The sequence below is a fragment of the Nycticebus coucang genome, chromosome 14 (genome assembly GCF_027406575.1).
Source record: "Nycticebus coucang isolate mNycCou1 chromosome 14, mNycCou1.pri, whole genome shotgun sequence".
Lineage (NCBI taxonomy): Eukaryota > Metazoa > Chordata > Mammalia > Primates > Lorisidae > Nycticebus > Nycticebus coucang.
In genome coordinates, this window is record NC_069793.1 from 54379366 (window position 1) to 54403193 (window position 23828).

Genomic DNA, 23828 nt, shown 5'->3' on the forward strand with positions numbered 1-23828 from the left:
ATGTGTCTTTGTGGGCAAGATGAGTTTCTTTTAAGAGCATATATAGCTGGATCATGTTATTTAATTCTTTCTGCTAATCTGTCTCTTTTAAGTATAGCATTTAATCCATTTATGTTCAAGGTTAATGTTGATATGTAAGCTTTGTTCTTGTCACATTATTCATTGATTTCTATTTGATTTATAATTTTTTATTTCTTTTTCTCTTTTTTGTCTTTGTGGCTTGCTGAACTTCTGTCATATTGTCATTTAATTCCTTTCTCTTTCTCCTTGGTGTGGTAGTTTATTAAGACCTGTTAAGTTTTATATTTTTTTGTATGTTTTCATTATGATAAATTTTGACCTTTCATTTCCGTGTTTAAGACTCCTTTGAGTATTTCCTGTAGGGCCAATCTAGTAGTGATGAATGCTGTCAGCATTTGCTTGTCTTGGAAAGACTTTATTTCTCTTTCATTTATGAAGCTTAGTCTGGCAGGATATAAAATTCTTGACTGGCAGCTTTTTTATTTCAGTACTTGAAAATGACATCCTATTCTCTTCTGACTTATGAGGGTTCTGTGGAGAGGTCCACTGTTAGTCTGATGGCATTTCCTTTATAGGTACTAGACACTTTTCTCTTGCTAATTTTAAAATTTTCTTTCACTTTGGCTTTAGTTTGGTTACATCGTTGTTAAGTCCTTCTTGCCATATATTTGCTTGGGGATCATAGGGCATCCAGTATCTGAATGTCTAATTTTCTTGATAGTCATGAGAAGTTTTCATTGATTATTCCCTTAATAGATTTTCTAAACTCCTTTTTTTTTTTAATTTTAGATTATTATGTGGCTACAAATGATAAGGTTACAATGTTTACATTTGTTAGGTAAGGTCCCTGTTGTAGTTTGCCCCTCACCAGTAGGTGTGCAATATACCCTTAAATTGTGCCCGTTAGGTGAGAGCATGCCAAGCCCCTTTCTTCCTCTTCTTCTCCCCAACTTGAATTTAATTGAGTTTTTCCCTTGTATGGGCCTGTATTAGTGCATCTTCTGGCTTCATATTAGTTATATGCTTGCTTTTCCATTCTTGTGATACTTTACTAAAGAGAATGTTCTCCAACTCTGTCCAGGTTAATACAAAAGATGTACAGTCTCCATCTTTTTTATGGCTAAATAGTATTCTGTGGTATACATATACTACAGTTTATTAATACATTCATGGGTTGATATGGGCACTTGGGTTGCTTCCAGAGCTTAGGTTCTTCTCTCCCTCCTCAGCTGGGTGGGCTGTGAATATATTAGCCTGTATTTAGCCCAAGGGTGGGGCACTGCTTGGCTTTAAACTTTCAAAATGGTGTCATGGACCTGTTACCAGAGAGAGTGGGGCCATCCTCAGGCTGGCTGCACTGGCAGGAGACTGTGGGGAGTGCAGTTTGCTTGAGACTTCGTCCCACATCAACTAGCTGCAGGATGGTGGACACAGGAAGCCTAGTTTCCCTGCCTCTCCCTATCCAAGCTGGGGTGCAGCTGCCTCAGCCCAAACTTAGCTCAGAGTGGGAAACTGCACAGCCTAGTTTCAAACTCTCAAAATGGTACCTTGAAGCTAGAACTGGAAAGGCCAGGTGGGTAGTGTCAGTGGAAAATGCTGTCAGCTATGTCTCTGTCTCAACAGCACATAGCAGGTAGTGAGGACCGTTAGAAGGGTGATTGCAAAGCACACGGGCTTCCCTGTCCTTCCTTGGAGCCTGGCAGTGGCTTCAGGCATGGATACAATTCCCTGGGATCTAGGCTCACAGAATGGTACCTGACACAAGCAGCTCTAGGACCAGATGCCTGTGGGATTCTGTGTGAGTTCTCTTCTGCATTCTCCAAGCAGCTCCCTATGTTAGACCCAAGACCTGTGTGAGTGAGGGGGTTCTCTTTTACCCAAGATTATAAAAGCTCATCTAGGCAAGTGGAGGCCTGGGGTCTTCTGTCTTACTGTTTCCCTGCAGTCCAGCAGTTTCTCCCATCTGTTAGACAGTCTCCAGCTAGACATGTTTCCTTGAACCCTCTCCTTACCCACTGTTGGTGCTTCTGCTTGCTTTTCTGGTGAAGGCTCTGTCCCTTAGATGTTCAAAATGTGAACTAGGAGATGCTTTAAAGAGAAAGTCACACAGCCTTCATTACCTTTCTTTCTTGCTGGGTAGAGTGTGGTATAATAACTGGAATTTAAGCAGCCATCTTGGACTAGGAAGTAAAAGCTACATGTTGAAGATTGTAGGATGAAAAGATGATTTAGAATCCTGGCTCGGCACCCGTAGCTCAGTGGGTAGGGCGCTGGCCACATAAACCAGGGCTGGCGGGTTTGAACCCAGCCCGGGCCTGCTAAACAACAAAAATGACAATTAGGACAAAAAATAGCCAGGTATTATTGTGGATGCCTATAGAGCCCAGCTACTTAGGAGACTGAGACAAGAGGATCACGTAAGCCCAGGAGTTAGAAGGTTGCTGTGAGCTGTGATGCCATAGCACTCTACCAAGGGCAACATAGTGAGACTCTGTCTCAAAGAAAGAAAAAAGAATCTTTCATCAGGCCAGGTGTGGTGGCTCATGCCTGTAATCCTAGTACTCTGGGCGGCCAATGTGGGTGGATCATGTGAGCTCAAGAGTTCAAGACTAGTCTGAGCCAGAGCTAGACCTCATTTCTAAAAATAGCCGGTGTTGTGTCGGGTGCCTGTAGTCCTAGTTACTCGGGAGGCTGAGGCAAGAGAATTGCTTGAGCCCAGGAGTTTGAGTTTGTACCGCCCTCAGGTAGAGTGCCGTGGCGTCACACGGCTCACAGCAACCTCTAACTCTTGGGCTTACGAAGTTCTCTTGCCTCAGCCTCCCAAGCAGCTGGGACTACAGGCACCTGCCACAATGCCCAGCTATTTTTTTTGTTGTTGCAGTTTGGCCGGGGCTGGGTTTGAACCCGCCACCCTCGGCATATGGGGCCGGCACCCTACTCACTGAGCCACAGGCGCCGCCCTTCTTTTCACATTTTAATATCTCTGAAGTTAGGGTACATTTTATAATCGTAGTACCTGTTAATCTGTTTTTATCTCTTTGCTTTGTTTTTGTTCCCTTTTTAAATTCTGTCTCTTCTATTGATATTTTCATTTCTACTGTCATTTTATTTTATTTCAATACTTTTTGTCTTTCAGTATTCCCTTTTTATAACATTCTGTTTTTTTGGGCGGCGCCTGTGGCTCAGTCGGTAAGGCGCTGGCCCCATATACCAAGGGTGGCAGGTTCAAACCCGGCCAAACTGCAACCAAAAAATAGCCGGGTGTTGTGGCGGGCGCCTGTAGTCCCATCTACTCGGGAGGCTGAGGCAAGAGAATCGCTTAAGCCCAGGAGTTGGAGGTTGCTGTGAGCTGTGTGAGGCCACGGCACTCTACTGAGGGCCATAAAATGAGACTCTGTCTCTACAAAAAAAAAAAATTGTTTTTTTTTTTTTTTTTTTTTATGAGTGCAATATCTTCTCTTACCTCTGTGAAGATATTACAGATTTTTTTTTTTTTTTTTTTTTTTTTTGTTGAGACAGGGTCCCACCCTATGCCCCTGAGGAGAGTGCAGTGGGCGTGGTAGCTCACCACTACCTCAGACTGCGGCTGCGGCACCCCCGCTGTCTGAGCCTCCGGAAGCCGCTGGGATTACAGGTGCTTGCCGTGGCACCCGGCTGGGTTTTTCCATTTTGTTTTTTTTGTAGAGACAGAGTCTCACTTTATGGCCCTCGGTAGAGTGCCATGGCCTCACACAGCTCACAGCAACCTCCAACTCCTGGGCTTAGGTGATTCTCCTGCCTCAGCCTCCCAAGTAGCTGGGACTACAGGTGCCCGCCACAATGCCCGGCTATTTTTTTGTTGCAGTTTGGCCGGGGCCGTGTTTGAACCCGCCACCCTCGGTATACGGGGCTGGCGCCCTACTGACTGAGCCACAGGCGCCACCCGGGTTTTTCCATTTTTTTCCGTGAGTCAGGGTCTCACTGTCGCTCAGGCAAGTCTCGAACTCCTGAGCTCAAGCGATTCTCCCTCCTCAGCCTCCCACAGTGCTGGGATTACAGGCGTGAGCCACCAAGCCCGGCAAGATATTAGAGATTTTAAGAAAATTTTTCCCGGGCGGCGCCTGTGGCTCAAGGAGTAGGGCGCCGGTCCCATATGCCAGAGGTGGCGGGTTCAAACCTAGCCCCGGCCAAAAACCACAAAAAAAAAAAAAAAAGAAAATTTTTCCCTGTGTAAATTTTTTCTTCTCCCCCTAATTTGTTTTGGTTTTGATCTTACATATTAGAGGTTTTCTTTAACTGTCTCATAGTATTACTAGAGTTTTTGGATTATTGACTTCATTATTTGGTGATCTTGCTGAAATAATTGATAACTTCCCTTAGTTTTTTATCTTAGGTTGATCCACATTTTCCAGAGAATAATCTTCCCATCTCTTACCTGGGAGATACAGCTCTGGTTGCCAGAATTTGGGGAGCCAAGTAGAGGGAGATTGCTTGGGGTTCCATCATTAGTATGTAAACTTTTACACAATTCCTTCTCTATTCAGTATAATATCTGGATTCTCAATTGCCGAGTATTCCTCCAGGCTAATTATCCTTTTGTTTTTTTCCTGGTGGTAAGCTTCAAATCTTTTGGGATAGAGCTAGGACAGTTACACAGCTGCATGGAGTAGGGAGGGTATCTGAGGGTATAACTGCTTCTTAATTAGGCTTTCATGCAGTTTCCATTCGCCCACCCTTTATTGCCAGAGTTTGTTGAAGATTCTGAAGTGTAAATCTAGTAGTAGCTTATTGTCATTCCTCCTGTAGGGTTTAGTGTTCTGAGGTGAGCCAATTCATCTAAACTATTCTGTTCCTTTGCTTTTTAGCTTCCAAACTGTATTGCTGTTTTATCTGTTGCTATTTCTATTCATGGTCACATTACTGTTTATTATTTCTTTAGTAGTACTTCATCATATTAAAACTTTTGAAACAGGAAGAAAAACCCTTCAAATGTTATTTGCTTGTTGACTATGATACCCAATCAAAATTTTAAAAAGTCATTTTAAAATCTCAGAATTTCCTAGATGTTAATTATATTACAAGATTTATTTGCTTGATAAATGAGGTAAGACAACTCTTGAAAGATAAAGATTGAAATGTCATAATTTCAATGTTATTTTATATATATATATATATATTTTTTTTTTTTTGAGACAGAGTCTTACTATGTCGCCCTTGGTAGAGTGCCATGGTGTCACAGCTCACAGCAACCTCAAACTCTTGGGCTTAAGTGATTCTCTTGCCTCAACCTCCCAAGTAGCTGGGACTACAGGCACCGACCACAACGCCTGGGTATTTTTTTGTTGCAGTTGTCATTGTTGTTTAGCTGGCCTAGGCTGGCTTCCAACCCGCCACCCTGGGTGTATGTGGCCGGAGCTCTACCCACTGAGCTACGGGTGCTGCCCTCAATGTTATAATTTCTTAAAGTAAGAAAAACTGAGAAATGTGTACATGTGTATACTTTGATTTATTGGGTAAGACTTACACTATTTTCTGCCTTATTCCTTATAATAATGATAAAATTGTATATTCAGAATCTTTTCTGTTCTCTCAGCCCTGTCCCTTAGCTAAGACAGGTGGATAAGTAAACCAGATGAGAAATAGGTTCTGATAAAAATAGAAAACTTAGTAATAATCATAAAGAAATGTGAGAAATTTCTTTTTAATTCAGCAAAAATATATGAGCACCTGTTATGTGCTTTTGTTATACGAAATGAACATGGTCTTGACATTATGAAGTTTATATATTGTAGTCAATCATTGTTGTTTGATGGGCCTGGGCTGGATTTGAACCCACCAGCTTTGGTGTATGTGGCTGGTGCCTTAGCCACTTGAGCTAAAGGTGCTGAGCCACTTAGAAAAACAGTTTTTTGGCTCCCCCATTGTCTGCTTAATAAAGTTTCTCCATTATCTTGCCTCAGTCCCTCTTTCCAATTTCTATTATTGTTTCCTTTATTATAGAGTAGTCCCTCCTTATCTGTGGGTGATACATTCCGCGTGTCCAGAGATGCCTGAAACCAGGGATGGTACTGAACCAGATTGCTGTCAATTGAAATGCATTTTTGTTCATGTTTTTCACCTACGTATTTAATACTTTTCCACCTTAACTAAGCACTTATGTACTGGTGTATCTAAAGGACAGATAAGTATATGAAAAGACGCTCAACGTTATACATCATTAGGGAATAATAAAATAACAATGAGACACTATATGCTGTACGCTATATACAGTGCGAGTCATGGCAGCAAAACTAGCACGACTTTCTTTTTCTTTCTTCGTAGATAGACGATTCGTTCTTACTATAGATCTTAGCAACCTCAGCATACTACCTTTCCGTAGGTGGAGAATTTCCATCTTTTCACTTAACGGAAGTACTTTGTGGCTTCTCTTTGGTATTTCAGGATGATCCTATCCTTATAAAGAGATTGAACATTCCCTCTTCTGTTTTATGGAAGAATTTAATGATTGGTATTTATTCTTCTTTAAGTCTTTGATAGAATTTACCCCTGAAGCCATCTGGTCTTGGGGTTTTCTTTGTTAGGAAGTTTTTGCTTACTGAATCAAGCTCCTTTTTGGTCTTTTAAGGCTTTCTGTTTCTTCTTGATTTAGTCTTATAGATTGTATATTTCTAGGAATTTGTTTTTTCTAAGTTGTCGGATCCAATTTGATGATATATAATCATTCACAGTGGTCCCTTATGATACTTTTTATTTCTGTGTCATCAGTTGTTAGGTTTCTTCTTCCAGTTCTGGTTTTATTTATTTGACTTCTGTCTATTTTCTCTTAATCTCACTAAGGGTTTTCAGTGTTACCTTTTCAAAAACTCACTCTTAATTTTGTCAGTTTTTTCTATTTTTCTCATCTCTGTTTCATTTATTTTGATGCTAATCTTTATTATTTATTTTTTTTCTGCTGACTTTGGGCTTGGTGTGTTTTCTTTTTCTAAACTTTTGAAGTGTAATGTTAGCTGAGATCTTTCTTTTTGAATGCAGGTGTTTATTACTGAAGAGTTCCCTCTTATTACTGCCTTTTCTGTATCCCATAAGTTTTGAGATTTTTTTTTTCATTTCTCTCAAGATATTTTCTAAGTTTCCTTTTGATTTCTTCATTGATCCCCGGTTTGTTCAAGAGTATGTTGGCTCGGCGCCTGTAGCTCAGCCACGAGGGCACCAGTCACATACACCAGGGCTGGCAGTTCTAACCTGGCCTAGGCCTGCCAAACAACAATGACAACAACAACAAAATAGCTGGGCGCTGTGACAGGTGTCTGTAGTCCACCTGGGAGGCTGAGGCAAGAGAATCACATAAGCCCAAGAGTTTGAGATTGCTGTGAGCTGTGATGCCACAGCACTCTACCGAGGGTGACATAGTGAGATTTTGTCTCCGACAAAAAACAAAAAGAGTATGTTTATTTCTATGTGTTTTTTTTTTTAATTTTCATTTTCCTTTTGTTACTGATTTTAGTTTCCATTGTAGTTGGAAAAGATACTTGAAATGATTTCAGTGTTCTTAAATTTGTTCAGAGTTATCTTGTGACCAAGCTTGTGATCTACCCTGGAGAATGTTCTGTATGTACTTGAGAAGACTGTGTATTCTGCTGTGTTTGAGTAGAACGTTCTGTGTATATCTGTTAGGTCCAGTTGGTCTGCAGAGTTGCCCAAGTTTGCTGTTTTCTTCGGATTTTCTATCTGGATGCTTTGTCCAACATTGTAAGTAGTGACTGAGGACTTCTGCCATTTTTCCATTGCCATCTATTTATTCCATTAGATCTGTCAATATTTATGTATTTAGGAGCTTTGATGTTGGGTACATATTTAGTATTTTTAATTGTTATATCTTCCTGTTGAATTTGCTCTTTTATTAATATGTATTGACCTTCTTTGTCTCTTATGACAGTTTTGACTTAAAATCTACTTTGTCTGATATAAGTATAGCCACGCTTGCTCTTCTGGTTACCATTTGTATGGAATATCTTTTTTCATCCTTTCTTTTTTTAGCCTGTGTGTGTCCTTAAATGTAAAATGTGTCTCTTGGACAGCATATGATTGACCTTTGTTAATTTTGTCTGTTCAGTTACTCTACATTTTGTGAGTTTAATCCATTTGCATTTAAAGTGATTATTGAAAAATAAAACTTACTATTGACATTGTTAAATTTTTTGGTCTGTTTTGTAGTTCTTTTGTTCTTTTTACCCTCTCTTGCTTTCTTCCTTTTTATTTTTATTTCAAAATATTAAGGGGGTACAAGTGTTTTGGTTTATAAGGATGAATTGTTCAATGCTGAAGTCAGGGATTTTAGTGTGCCCATCACCAGAATAGTATACATTATACCCAACAGGTAGGTTTTCATTCTTCATTCCCTTCCACCTTTCCCCTACTTATTTTCAGTGTTCTTTCCCTATATGATTTCCTTTTGATTTGATGACTTTTTGTAGTGATGTACCTTTTTTTTTTTTTTTTATGTATCTACTATAGGTATTTTCCTCCCATTTATTATGAGGCTTGCATAAAACTTCTTAATAATTATGACAGTCTATTTTAAGCTGATGATATCTTAACCTTAATTGCATATAAAAATTCTACACTTTTACTCCCTTGACATACGCTTTATGTCATGGATGCCAGAACTAATATTTATATGGTATATCTATCAGCAAGTTTCTGTGGTTATAGTTTTAATTTTTTTTTGATACTTCTGTGCCAGACCCTGTGCTGGTGTCTGTGGGCATACACATTAGGTACTAGGTTCTATGGGCAGGTGGCCTGATGCTGTGGTCTGTAGGAGGGCAGGCCTAGTGGTAGGGTTTGTGGTGAAGTAAGGCATGCGCTTTGTTCGCTCTTTGGTCAAAGCTAAAAGCTGGCTATTATGCTGATAAGCTCCCAGCAACACAAAACAAGGGGGAAGAAAACAGAAAGGTAATAAATGGAGTTCCTTAGATGAATTTTTAGATTATTTATATTTTTAGCATTACCTTCTTCTTATATAATACATTTAAAGCTATACATTTTTCTCTAAATATAGCCTAATCTGTGACACTAAATTTGTTCAGTAGTCCAATTAATTAATATTAATTTATCAATTAACTGGTATATTTTTGGATATTAAAACTAATATTTCTCTACGTATTCTTATACTCCTTACGTAAATGATTAATTAAACTTGATTTAACAAAATATAATTTCCCAGGTTTTTAAACATTAGTTACAAACTTAAACAGTGTAAACACTTTTATTGAATTAAAGTCATAAAATTTCAAGTTGGACATGGTGGTTCATAGTTGCAGTCCCAATTACTTGGGAGGCTGGAGTGAGAGGATTGCTTGAGGCCTGGAGTTCATAACCTGGCGCAGGGGTCCTCAAAATATGGCCTGTGGGCCACATGAGGTAGTGTGATTAATTTGTTCCCGTTTTGTATTTTTACTTCAAAATAAGATATGTGCAGTGTGCATAGGAATTTGTTCATAGTTTTTTTTTAAACTATACTCCTGCCCTCCAACAGTGTGAGGGACAGTGAACTGGCCTCCTGTTTAAAAGGTTTGAGGACCCCTGAAGAGAGACCTTGTTTCTAAAATGAAAAAAAAAAAAAAAAAGTTAAAAATTGTATAATCAAGCAGTGCCTATGGCTCAGTAGGGAGGGCGCCAGCCCCGTATACTGAGGGTGGTGAGTTTGAACCTGGCCCCAGCCTGCTAAAACAGCAATGACAACAACAACAACAACAACAACAAAAAGCCGGGCGTTGTGGTGGGCGGCTATAGTCCCAGCTACTCTGGAGGCTGAGGTAAGAGTATTGCTTAAGCCCAAGAGTTGGAGGTTGCTGTGAGCTGTGACGCCACGGCAGTGCCACAAAGTGAAACCCTGTCTGAAAAAAAAAAGAAAAAAAATTATAATCAGTGTTCTTTTAAATGACCTAAACACATTAAGAATTTAACTATTTTATATCCTTATCATAATACATTCCTACTTTTCTAATTTTCTACCTTCCTAGATAGAAGTAATTCAACCAGATACAAAATGTATTTTGCTTTTTATCTTCTCTGGATGTTAGTAATGTCATCAAACCCAAAGATAAAAAGCATATAATCTCAGACCCACAAAGCTACAGGTTCTGTCACTGACCAGTTGATTATTGTGCTGGACATGGAAACTGATTTCTTGGTCCGTGGTGATTCAGATTTTAGCTGTTCTCTAGGTCAAGTCTCTGTTTAACACAAGTTTTATATATTATATCCTGGTACTTTTACATTCCCATCTTATAAGTTTCATTTTATTTTGAACATGTTTTATCTTTCTAAGAAATAAGGCAATCTTTAAATTTTATTTGGTCAGATAGATTTAACAAGTTACCTTTTATTTTGTTCTTTTAATTGTATGTTTACCTTATGATATGATCAGAAATATATGCCTAAATTAAAATTAATTAAAATTAAATTAATATGTTCACCTGAGGGCATGGCGCCTGTAGCTCAGCAACTAGGGCATCAGCCACATACCCTGTAGTTGGCAGGTTCAAATCCAGCCTGGGTTTGCCAAACAACAGTGACAACTATAACCAAAACATAGCCAGGCATTGTGGCAGATGCCTGTAGTCCCAGCTACTTGGGAGGCTGAGGCAAGAGAATTGCTTAAGCCCAAGAGTTGGAGGTTGTTGTGAGCTGTGACACCACAGCACTCTACTGAGGGTGACATAGTGAGTCTGTTTCAAAAAAAATGTTCACCTGAGGTTTCATCCTCTGGGATAAGATTTTAAGCCTACATAGTTACCTTACTTTTGGAGACTTTCATCTAACATTTTGTCTTAGGATACATTGTAGAATCTTTCTTCATTTAAATGGTTATCGGGTATAGCTGCCAATGCTTATCACATATAGGACTCACCTCATATTTAGTTAGTCGGGGATCCCCAGTGTTGATTGGTTCTTCATGTTCATAGTATAATTCCTTCTGGTCAGTGCTGTTTGGCTCACTTCTAATTTTATCTACTCTCTCCTTCCTATAAAAATAGACATACATTTTTATTTTATAAATGAACACATACTCAAAATAATGCAAAATATCAGCTCAGTGCCCGTAACACAGTGGTTATGGCGCCAGCCACATACACCGAGGCTGGCAGGTTTGAACGATGACAACTGCAACAAAAAATAGCTGGGCGTTGTGGCAGGCGCCACAGTAGTAGCAGTAGTCCCAACTACTTGGGAGACTGAGGCAAGAGAATTGCTTAAGCCCAGGAGTTGGAGGTTGCTGTGATACCACAGCACTCTACCAAGGGCGACATATTGAGACTGTCTCAAAAAAAAAAAAAAAAAAAAGCAGAATATCTGCATATATCAACACCTTTCTACACATTAAAAAACAAGTGATTATATTTACCATTATTGTTTATATAGTGTATTTAAAACAATTTTTTAGAGGCAGGGTATCTCTGTCACCCTGATTGGAATGCAGTGCTGCGATCATAGCTCACTGTAGCCTTAATTCATGCGTTTAAGTGATCCTTGCATCTCAACCTCCCAAGTAGCCACTATGTTTGGCTAGTTAAAAATTTTTTTTGTCGAGACAGGATCATGCTGTTTTGTCCATGGTGGTCTCAAACTTCTGGCCTCCAGGGATCCTCCCACTTCTACCTCCCAAAGTGTTAGGATTGCAGGCATGAGCTATTATGCCCAGCCTACAGTGTATTTTAACTTTTCTCTTTAAGCATTGTTGTGATGTCATGGTCTTTTCTAAGATAAAAGATTTTAATTTTTATTTAGCAATTTTATGTGTAATTTTTCAAAATTTATCTTGTAAAATCTATTTACTTTGTTCCCTTTAGTACTATCATATTCTTGAAAGTCAAATTGTTTTATGTTTACAGTGATATTACAGACCCGTTCTAACTTTTTTCTATTCTTGATATTTTGTTTTTTTTCCTCGTGAAGAGTATTAGGCACTAAAATATGAATGTCAAAGGAGCATCCTACAAGTTTTGATGTTGCATTTTAATTATTCTGTTCAAAATATTTTCAAGTTTCTATTGGGGTTTCTTTTTTAAGTCTTGATAATTTAGAAGCATATTTTAAAATTTCCAAGTAGATGGCAATTTTCTCTTTATCTTAATGTTATTGATACCCAGGTTAATTGCAGTTGGTCTGAGAACAAACTTTGCATGATTTCAATCCTTTTAAGTCTAGTATAAACAAATTCAGTTTTGGGAAATGTTTGTATAAGCTTGAAAATAATTTTATTCTATCATTTGTACAGTGTTTTGTATGTATACATATATATGTGTAGGTACATACCTCTGTTGCATGTTTACTGTGTATACTTCAGGTTGGTTTTGTTCTTGTATATTCCTGCTTTGTCTTTTTGGATGTTCTCATCACTTGCTGTGAGAATTATGTTAAAACCTTCCATCGTTATTTTACTTTTCTTTTGAGACTTTTTTGCCCTCGGTAGAGTGCTGCACAGCAACCTCAAATTCTTGGGCTTAAGAGATTTTCTTGCCTCAGCCTCCCAAGTAGCTGGGACTACAGGCGCCCGCCACAACACCAGGCTATTTATAGAGATGAAGTCTCACTGTGGCTCAGGCTGGTCTCAAACTCATGAGCTTAGGCAGTCTACTGCCTTGGCCTCCCAGAACGCTAGGATTACAGGCGTGAGCCACCGCGCCTGGCCCGTGTTTGCATTTTTTTAAATCCTATTTTCAACCTTTCTGTATTCTTATATGCATACTTTAGATACTGATAAGAATGTTATGGGAAACAGATGCTAAGTACTCATGCCTTATCCATGCATAGACTTACGTAAGAATGTTCTGATTGCTTTATTTGTAATAGCCAAAACCCAGAAACAACCCAAGTGTTCTTCATTGGATGAACAAATCAACAACTTGAGGTATAGTTATACAATGGGAGTCCCTCCCCAACTAGAAAAAGTACATACTGTTTGTTTTAAAAAGTACATACTAATTATAGGAAATAATTTATAGTGACAGAAAGCAGATCAGTGGTTGCTTAGATAGTTGGGTAGGAACAGGAAAGAGACAAGGATTACAAAGGTGCATAAAGAGATTTTTGTTGTACGCTCATCCAGCAGTGTAGCAGCCCGTATAGCCTATGGCTAGGGGGAGTGAGAGTTATAAGTAATGTCTGTATAGCTCAATAATGGAGCACCTTGGTGAAAAGGGCATGGGGAGGGATGCATGAGAGAGCTGGAGAGATGAGAGCATTGGCGAATTGGCAGTCTCTACACCTGTGGCGTTGAGAGACACGAGATTAGCCTTATATTAGGCTGGTGGAAAAGGCAGTCGAGGGTGAGCTTATTCTATCACGGACCCACTTACTCTGTCTCCTCCCCTGCTCGCAGAACGCCAGCACTACCCCTCTCCTGAACTAAGCTCTGCTAAAGACTGTCAAAATCTGTTCTAAGACTGCTTTACCCTCAAAGACTATCTTTCTCTCTCTCTCCCTTCTGCTAAAGTAAATAGCCCTCAGGCACCTAAGAGCAATTGTTCCTGAGTGTGTTAATAGCATAGCCCTCTGGCATCCAGAACCTGGCCAAGACCTGGCCAGTTCCTGGGCCCTGACAAGCGGTGGCAGCGGTGGGCTGTGACAAAACACATCTAATTGTACATTTTAAATATATATAGTTTATTTTACGTCAATTATACCATGATAAACCTGAGAAAAATAACCTTAGTTAATATGTTTGAAGAAATAAAAAATAAGATAGGATCATTAGTGATTCTGTATTACCTTAATTCAGTTTTAAATGCTGAGATGATTTGAGTCTGGGCTGTATTCTCAGGAATAGTTTAGTTTAGGCTTCCTATGGTAGCTCTTCAGGGTATGGACTCCAAGTACTGTCTTATTTGGTGAACCCCTGGACTCCAGTTTTTTATTTTATTTTATTTTTTTTTGAGACATCCAGCCAAGGTCACAAGCAACTTCAAACTCCTAGATTCAAGTGATCATCCTGTCTCAACCTCCCAAGTAGCTGGGACTACAGATGTGTGCCATAATGCCCAGCTAATTTTTCTGTTTTTAGTAGAGATGGGTTCTCACTTTGCTCAGGCTGGTCTTGAACTCCTGAGCTCAAGTGATCCTCCCAACTTGAGGATCACTCCTTCAGCCTCCCAAAGTGCTAGGATTATAAGCATGAGCCATTGCGCCTGGCCTGGACTCCAGTTTTTGCTCCATGTACTTTTCTTTTTTTATTATTTTTTATTTTTGGCTTTTTTATGTCATTGGTTATTTTTAATTTATTTACTTTTTTTTTGGAGATAGAGTCCCACCCTATGCCCCTGAGGAGAGGGCAGTGGGCATGGTAGCTCACTACAACTTCAGACTCGGGCTGAGGGCACCCTGCTGCTTCAGCCTCTGGAAGCCACTGGGATTACAGGGCGCTTGCCACTGCGGCTGGGTTTTTCAATTTTTTTCATGAGTTGTGGTCTCACTGTCGCTTAGGCGAGTCTTGAACTCCTGAGCTCAAGCAATTCTCCCTACTCAGCCTCCACAGTGCTGGGATTACAGGCATGAGCCACCGCGCCCGGCTCCATGTCCCTTTCTAATTGTCAGAAGCCCTGCTTATCTTGTAAACCTTCAGCTAGACTGGTAGATGCCCTGAGTGAGGATGGACCTACGTGTTGACTTCACCTCTGGGTTTTCTTCTTTTCTTCCCAAATCTGGGCCCTATACTTTTTTCTCTGACTTGTTGACTTTTATTTCCTTTAATCAGATGATTTTAATTTTTTGTCCCGCTTTATAATTATTTCCATCAGAAAGGTAAGTCCAAATTATTGAATATACATTACTAGAAATGAAATCACACTGTTTAAATTGAATATTTTTTCATATGTGCTTTGTTCATTCTTATTTCTTCTCTTGTGCCCTTTCTGGTTATATGGACCACATTTTTTAAAAGGAAATTTCATAGCAATCTTGGATGATGAATATCTAGATGCAGCAAAGATTTGTGTTTCCTGTGATGGATTAAGAAAGTTCTAGGGCATCGTCAGTGATCCCCAGATCCCCAGATCCTAAGGTCTGGGCAGTTATAGTCACTGAGAAATTGTGAAGAACTACATAAATATCAGAAGAATTGTGGATATGAAAATACTTTTTCAATTTTCAAAAATAGGAAGAAGTTCGTATACATAGGCTTGCTGTTAGTGTTGGTCAAAATTCTTAATTAGCTTTTAAAAAATATTTCATGTTAACTTGAAAAATCAAGTATAATCAATGTGTATTTTTTTTTTTTTTTTAGGCAGAGTCTCACTCTGTTGCTCTAGGTAGAGTGCCATGGCATCATCATAGCTCACAGCAACCTCCATCTCTTGAGCTCAGGCAATCCTCTTGCCTCCAGCTCCTGAGTAGGTGGGACAACAGGCATGTACCATGACTCCTGGCTAGTTCTTTATTTTTAGTAGAGATGTGGGGGTCTCACTTTTGCTCAAGCCAGTCTTGAACTCCTGAGCTCAAGCAATCTACTCACCTTGGCCTCCCAGGGTGCTAGGATTATAGGCGTGAGCCCCCACTTCTGGCCTAGTGCGTATTCTTGAAAAAAAAAAAAAAATTAGTTGTCAAGTATTGAATGCTTATAAATACTGGCAGGGAGCTTAGAACTTGATATTATATCATTTTAATTTTTGTAAATACCTGTAAGGAAGGTTCTTGTGGTCGAGGCTATCAGTGCTTGCTCATGTCCGTTTGTCCTTTTTTGGTACACAGAAATACTACCTTTATAGCCTGCCTTATGCATAGAAAGGGCCATGTAACTAATTTTAGGCAATGAAATATGAGCAAATTGATGTGTCACATTAGGGCTGAGAGATAGAAGAGGAACTGTACCAGCCATATTCCTTTTTCTTCCTTTTTTTTTTGAGAGTCTTATTTTGTCATCCTCAGTAGAGTGCTATGGCATCACAGCTCACAGCAACCTCAAACTCTTGGGCTTAAGTGATTCTCTTGTCTCAGCCTCCCACGTAGCATATGCCTTTTTCTCTTATGAAGCTGTAGGTGGCCATCCTAATTTAATTTTTATCCGGCCAACACACCAGGTGTGTTCCTGTCATTTCTTATATTTTGGATGCGCTTGTTCTTTTCATCATGGAGATAGAGAATGATTCCTTTGAGAAGATGACATTTAAATTGTGACTTGCATATGAGATAAATAATTTCGAAATAGGGAGTTTGAGTCCAAAGAATTTTGGATTGCACCAGTTAATAGGGTAGAAGTAACATAAATAAAATATAACAGTTATAACTGCACATGGAAAATTTTTTGTTGATTAAAGTCTGGTAGGAACAATATCCTCATAACAAAATTTAGATCTGTCAGATTTGAACTTGGAAAAAATAGACTTGGTTAGGAAAAGAAACTCAATATGGCAAAAACTGAAACTCCCCTAAACGTCACTATGATAAAAGCTAACATTTAAAAAATTTGATATGGATAGAAAATAAAATTGTTATAGAATGTAATGTTGAGGAATTGCTCTAGCAGTTCAGCAAAGTGAACATTATTTTATTTGTTTTATTTATTTTACTTTTTTTGAGACAGAGTCTTACTTTGTCACCCCCAGTAGAGTGCTGTGGCATCATAGCTCATAGCAACCTCAAACTCTTGGGCTTAAGCTATCCTCTTGCTTCAGCCTCGCGAGTGGCTGGGACTGTAGGTGCCCACTACAATGCCTGGCTAGTTTTAGAGATGGAGTCTCGCTCTTGCTCAGGCTGGTTTTCAACCCTTGAGCTTAGGCAATCCACCCTCCTCGACCTCCCAGAGTGCTAGGATACAGGCATGAGCCACCATGCCTGGCTGTAAACTTTTTTTTTTTTTTTTTTTTAAAGAATGATATAACTATGCCGCGCCTGTGGCTCAGAAGAGTAGGGCTCTGGCCCCATATACCGGAGGTGGTGGGTTCAAACCCAGCCCCGGCCAAAAAAAAAACTGCAAAAAACAAAATACTATGCTATATAGTAAATTAATTGAGTTAGTAAATTAATGGAACAGGCTCAAATAAAAAAATACATCTTTGGTATTAGGGTAAAATGTTTACAGGATCTGAATGAGGGGTAAAGACAGCTACCTCAATCAGCTTCTCAAATAAAACAGTGAAAATCTTCTGCATACCTGTTTTTAATAGCTTAATAGCAGTATTTTCTAAATCTCATCTCATGAGTACCCAGTAGGAGAAATCTAAGGGATATATAAATGTGAAAAATATGTATTTGTATTGAGGAACTAGAATTATAATTTTACATCTGGATCTTTGAAGATTGATACCTCTTGTTGTACATACTGATGTGTCTGTGTTAAATCATTGTTGAGTCCTTTGGGAAGAAGATGCTGATGTAATTAGGAGTCCAAGAGATTTATTGAGGGATACCTGTGAAAGATTGATGAAAACCAGATTGTGCCTGAAGAGTGAGTCTCTTAATTGTCACAAAGATTGGACAAAATCTCAGCCAACGTAGTGGGGAGTTCTAAATTAAAGATTGCTTGTGGGAGGAGTTGCATGTTAGGCAGAAATGGCCAGACTGTAGTACCGCAGCCATGCTTACACCGTGGTTGGGGGATACTTGGGAAGATTTTGGTTTTGACTGGAAAGCTGACACAGAACCTAAAGGCTCTAATAGCTAATTACTTTCCCTTCAGCAGAATACTAAACTCTTTCTTGAAAGGAGATCTGAGTGGTGGCTTATCTCTTTGCCTAACACACTAATCAATACTTTGTTTTTGGAGAATTATCCCAGTTTGTTCAAAATAATATGGAAGTTTTGTAAAATATTTGGTTAGGGGATACACCAAGCAGTTAAGAACACATGAATCAAATGGATAAGTTTTAAGCTTCGAGATCCTAAAAATCAGTGGTGTAAAAAAAGATTAAGATACATGAATTACTCATAATAAGAGTACCTGGTAGTAGAAAGATTTTGGGGGAGAGGAAGGTGGCTACATAGTTCCTATACTGTAAGACAGAGATAGGATTCTTCCTATACAATTGACAATTATTAGTAATGCTTATCACATATGTGAAGAATCTTGAAAATATGGTAAAAACTGAGAGAATTTATAGAAATAACAAGGTAACTGCTTTCTAAGGAAAAATTAAAGAGCTCCTTTTGTTATCAGTATGAAACTTTGAAAGAGAAGATCAGGTAAAATAGATTGAAGGACATGAAAATCAGCATTAAGAGTAAGCCCTCACATACAGCTAACTCCTTTGGTTGAAAATGTTTCAATATTTTATATCATAGACTACACTCCTGACATTGACAGTACAAATTCATCACTGCCTACCAGAGAAAACAACTTCTGCTTTGTAAGTACAAAAGAGATGCCTTGTCTGAAGGACTTGATATTGTTATAGAAGTAACAGAATTTAGTTTGGGGAAACTTAACAGTAGGCTTAATATATAGGAAATAAACTTTTCCCAAATGAAAGTATTTCCCCCGCCTAATAAAAGTAGATGCTCATTTTACATCTAAAAAATTAAGATAAAACAAAAATATGAACAAGATAGCTCATGCCTTAATCTTAGCCCTTTGGGAAGCTGAGGTAGGAGGATTGCTTGAGGCCAGGCCAAGGGTTTGAGACAAACCTGGACATCATAGTGAGATGCTGTCTCTACAAAAACTAAAAAAAATAAAATAAAATAAAAAGAAATGCTGGGTGTGCCTGTAGTACTAGCTACTTGTGAGGCTGAGCGAGGATTGCTTGAGTCTGGGTGACAAAATGAGAGCATGTCTCCTCCTGCCAAAAAAGTATATATATATATATATATATACACACACACACACACACACACACCCCACATGCAAAAAGGCATGTTTTGTTTCTTAAATGTTGGCTCACACTATAATAGGCTTTTGCGATTTTTTTTTTTCCTCCCCCATTTACTATCTTTTGGACATCTTTTTGTGCTAATAAATAAAGATACATGCTATTTTAATAGCTGTATACTATCACTTAAAAAAATGAATAATCTCTAGTGTGACTGGGATGTGACTGACTGATACATGAATATACTATAATTCATTTAACCCACTGCCAGTGTCAAATGCCCAAATAACATGTAGGCAACTTAATTTTTTCAGTATTGTTGAAAGTGTATAGAAAATAGGCTTGTATCTTTCTTCTGACTGCCTATTTCTGTTGGATAAAATTTTAGTAATGAAAATCCTGGTTTGGTGCCTGTGGCTGAAGGAGTAGGGCGCAGGCCCCATGTACTGAGGGTGCCAGGTTCAAGCCCAGCCCCGGCCCAAACTGAAAATAATAATAATAATAATAATAATAATAAAATAAAATAAAAGCCATAAACATTTTTAAAATTTCTGAAACATATTACTAATTGACCCTATAAATTTTGCCAATTTTACTTCTCGCAGTAGGGCATTTGAGTACTTTTATCTTTCTTTCTTTCTTTCTTTTCTTTTTTGGTTTCATCTCATCAGCTTTGCGTATTATCAATTTAACTATTGTCACCCTAATAGATAATAAATGGTATCATTTAAATTTTCTACAGATGTTTGAGTCTAGAGTGATAAAATGTTCTTGGGAAGAAGTAGAAATAATTTCCCTTAGGATAGTTAGAAGCAAACTGTGCAGAATGTTATTTTAAGAACTTTCATGGGGGAATGGAGGATTTGAAGTTTGCTATTGATGGAATTAAATAAGTAAAAGCAACCCCATAACTCTTTTTCTCTTTGTAAAAGTGATGGTCATTGTCATCTGAACTCTTGTAGAGATAATAAAAGAAATAAAAATAGAACACTTATTAGGAAATAAAGTACAACCATCATGACTAGTCTTCAGGGACAGAGAGTACTCCTTGTCTAGGATTTAGATGTTTACTATTTTCTTAAGAACATTCTTACAGCACTTAGACAACTGCTTTTTTGATAGGAAATTGGGCTTTCAGAGTGCTGCATCTATTAAAAAGATATTTTTTATTTATCTGGCATAATTTCACATTTCATTTGAGTTTTTTTATAGAAGTAGAGATGTTTTTATTTTTGTTAATTCAAACTGTTGAGTATTACCAATAATATTCTTGAATTAGTATGTTTTAAGATATGCTTCTGATGTGGGTTCATTTGGAAGACTGCCAGTGATTTGTTTTTGTTCTTTGATTTATATAAGTTAAGTGTTTTTTTCATCCTAATTCTGAGTAGTATAGATTCTCGGGGACAGTAAAGGAAATGTTTTTATGTTGTCTTTATTTTTAATGAAAGTTCTCTATGAACATTTATTTGACAAATCAGTCTCCTCAGATATCGTCATTCCCAAAATGGTAAACTAAGATATTACATAAACTATTTAACATGAAACAATACTTGAGATGTGTCAAAACTTGAGCATACTTTAGGTTTTCAGTTAATAAAACTTAAACAATTATTGCTCTGCCAGCATTCTTGTCGCATTAGCCATCAGCCATCCTGGTACGTCGTGCAGATGTGGTCCCTATTCTGTTCCTGTGGGGCTCTCAGACGGTAAAAGCAAAGCAGAACAAAACAAAAACTCCACAATTGCAATTTGTGACAAGGGAAAAAATAGTAGAGTGTTGGAGAATAATCTGGGGACCCATTTTTGGTAGTTGAGGTAGGCACTCTGGTGAGAGGGAAGCAGTGGTGTGTAACCGTAGGGGAAGTAAACCCGTGTGAGAAAACAGTCTGTTCAAAAAACTTTAGGTATAAAAGAGGTTGGCACATTCAAGGGTAGAAAGGAGGACTTAGGGCGGTGGCTCAAAGGGGTAGGGTGCCGGCCCCATGTGCCGGAGGTGGCAAGTTCAAACCCAGCCCCGGCCAAACACTGCAAAGAAAAAAAAAAAAAAAAAAAGGAGGCCTCAATAGCTGGAGAAGGATGAATGAGATTGTGGAGGTTGGGGCAGGTCATACAGATCTTGTAAGCTTAGAAGAGAGTTTAGATTTTATTCAAAGTGCAATGGGAAGCCAATGAGGTCAAGTGACATAGTCCAGTTTATTCTGGCTGTTGTAAGAGTAGTGGATGGGATGGAGGGAGAACAGTAATCAGGGTAAGAAATGATTTAGAATTGAGGAAAGTGGATACATTCAAAATATAAGTTGACCCTTGAACAACATGGTTTGAACTATGCAGATCCACTTAAACATGGGTTTATTTCAATAAAAAGAATTTTTTTTTTCAGATTTGAAACAATTTGAAAAAACTGTGAACAAACCATGTCGCCTGGAAATATTGAAAAAAATTAAAAAATTATGTATTATGTCATGATACATAAAAATATACACAGATCTTTTACAAAAAGTTAAAATTTATGAAAACTTACACTGCAAACACTATAGACCAGTGGTTCTCAACCTTCCTAATGCCGTGGTCCTTTAATACAGTTCCTGTGGGTCGCGACTGAGAACTGCTTCTATAGATGATGGTACACGGCCCCATTCAAAGCTGAGAGAAATGTAAATCAATGTAAAGATGCAGTATTAAAACTGCATAAAAATAACTGTCATACTACCGTACTACCTATTAATTTTTTTTTTTTACTGTAAAATAAGTTTATTGGTAGTAACATATCACTTATTCCCGATACTTGATGTTGCAAACTGCAGGGTCTTTGAGATACGCAGGATCCTTATATGTAACTGGTATAAACCCCATTATTTGAGCTCTTTAATCGCTTTTGTGATTTCTTTCTGTTTCTTCCTACAAAGACCTGTTATGTGCCTTCCATAAATGCATCCAGTAAATGGAGAAATAAACTGGGACAAAAACTGTACATTTTTATAATCTACACGTTTTTCACACAAGATACATTTCTTTTTTTTTTTTGCAGTTTTTGGCCGAGGCTGGGCTTGAACTCACCACCTCCGGCATATGGGGCCGTCGCCCTACCCCTTTGAGCCCCAGGCACCACCCTTTTTTTCTTTTTTTCAAGATACATTTTTCAAGAGGCTCCTTATAAGGATTTTTCCATTGCAACAGGCATGTCCTCATTGCTGGTTACCTGTTTATACTGTGAACAACCTCTGCTCCACTGCACTGAGTGAGTGCCAGGATGCGTGAAACAGACAGAAGCCGTTACCAAGGTTGTCAGCTTTTTCCTCCCTAGAACACTGCAAACCATAACTGCCATGATTCCCCTTTTTCCATACTACCTATTAATTTTGTAGTCACCTCCTGTTGCTGTTGTGGCGAGCTCAAGTGTTGGGAATATTTGCTTAAAACGTCGTGTAATGCTAATCCCGCCACATGAACATTTCATTTCCCCAGTAAATCAGGCATCAGATTTAAAAGTGCTCTTTCCTGGTTCTTGAGTACTTTCATTGTTTAGTAGTGTCATAAACTTTGAATAACATCATGGGACCCATATGAAGTGCCCCTAGTGATGCTGGAAGTGCTCCCATGAAACAGAAAGTCATAACATAAGAAGAAAAATTTGAATTGTTTGTTTTATACCATAGACAGAAGCTGCGGCTTCAGTTACTTGCCATTTCAAACAGATGATTCATCTTGTAAACAGATGATGCAAATTTTTGGTGTTGATAAATACAGAATAGTACTGTAAATATATTATCTCTTAAGATTTTCATAATAACATTTTATTTTGTTTAGCTTTATTGTAAAAATACAGTGTATAATAGAGATAACATAAAATATGTGTTAATTGATTGTCAGTGGTTAAGTCTCTGGTCAGTGGTAAGCTATTAGTGGTTGTTGGGAAGTCAAAAATTACATGCAGATTTTCAACTGCTGGGGTGTTGAGATGCCTAATTCTTGGTTTAAGGGTCATCTGTATATTTGAGAGATAGAAATGATGGGAATTAATGAGGAACTGAATATGGAGCAGGAAGGAAATGTAATTGATACTCATATTTCTAGCTTGGTAGATTTTACAGTTGGCAAATAAATAAAAGGATTTACTTAACAAACACTGTGTACCTGTGTTACTTTTATTTACTTTTTTATTTTATTATTTTATTTACATTCTGGGTTTTATAAAATGAGTAGAACTTTTAAATAAACAATTTGAATGGTAAAAAGACTGATGGCTGGGATATAGATATCTTCTGATAAAATATCCCTGAAGATAACAGCATAAATTAATAAAAGCGACTTATATGTAAGGTTAATGCAACTCATTTATTGCCTAAAGGACATTGTCTATACTAGGTAATTAATATTTGTTGAATTAAATGTATTTCAATACATTTCTGTTCCTTATTCTTTCTGGAGATCTGAGTTTCCACCTAGAATCATTTCCTTCAATCTTTTTTTTTTTTTTTTTTTGTAGAGACAGAGTCTCACTTTATGGCCCTTGGTAGAGTGCCGTGGCCTCACACAGCTCACAGCAACCTCCAACTCCTGGGCTTAAGCGATTCTCTTGCCTCAGCCTCCCAAGTAGCTGGGACTACAGGCACCCGCCACAACACCCGGCTATTTTTTGGTTGCAGTTTGGCTGGGTTTGAACCCGCCACCCTCCGTATATGGGGCCAGTGCCTTACCGACTGAGCCACAGGCTCCGCCCCATTTCCTTCAATCTTAAGAATTTTTTTAGAATATTATGTACAGATCTGCCATGAGGCTAAATGCTATTTTTTCCCTTGAGTCTTTTTTCTCAATTCTTCAAATCAGTAATTTTAGTGATCTGTTTCCAAGTGCACTGTTCTGCTGTTAAGCCCATCCCAATGAATTTTAACCCTAGCACTCTGGGAGGCTGAGGTATGACAGCCTGAGCAAAAGCGAGACCCCCATCTCTAGCTGGGTGTTGGGGCATGCGCCTGTTGTACCCGCTACTCAGGAGGCTGAGGGAAGGGATCGCCAGAG

General features: G+C 38.4%; 1 protein-coding gene and 1 pseudogene across 3 annotated transcripts in view; one reads left to right on the forward strand and one right to left on the reverse strand.

Annotated features, from left to right (window-relative positions):
- SBF2 (SET binding factor 2) overlaps positions 1 to 23828 on the forward strand; it is a 471093-nt gene that overhangs the window by 39224 nt on the left and 408041 nt on the right. The gene's annotated exons all lie outside the window — the stretch shown is intronic.
- LOC128564606 (28S ribosomal protein S18c, mitochondrial-like) lies at positions 21582 to 22137 on the reverse strand (annotated as a pseudogene).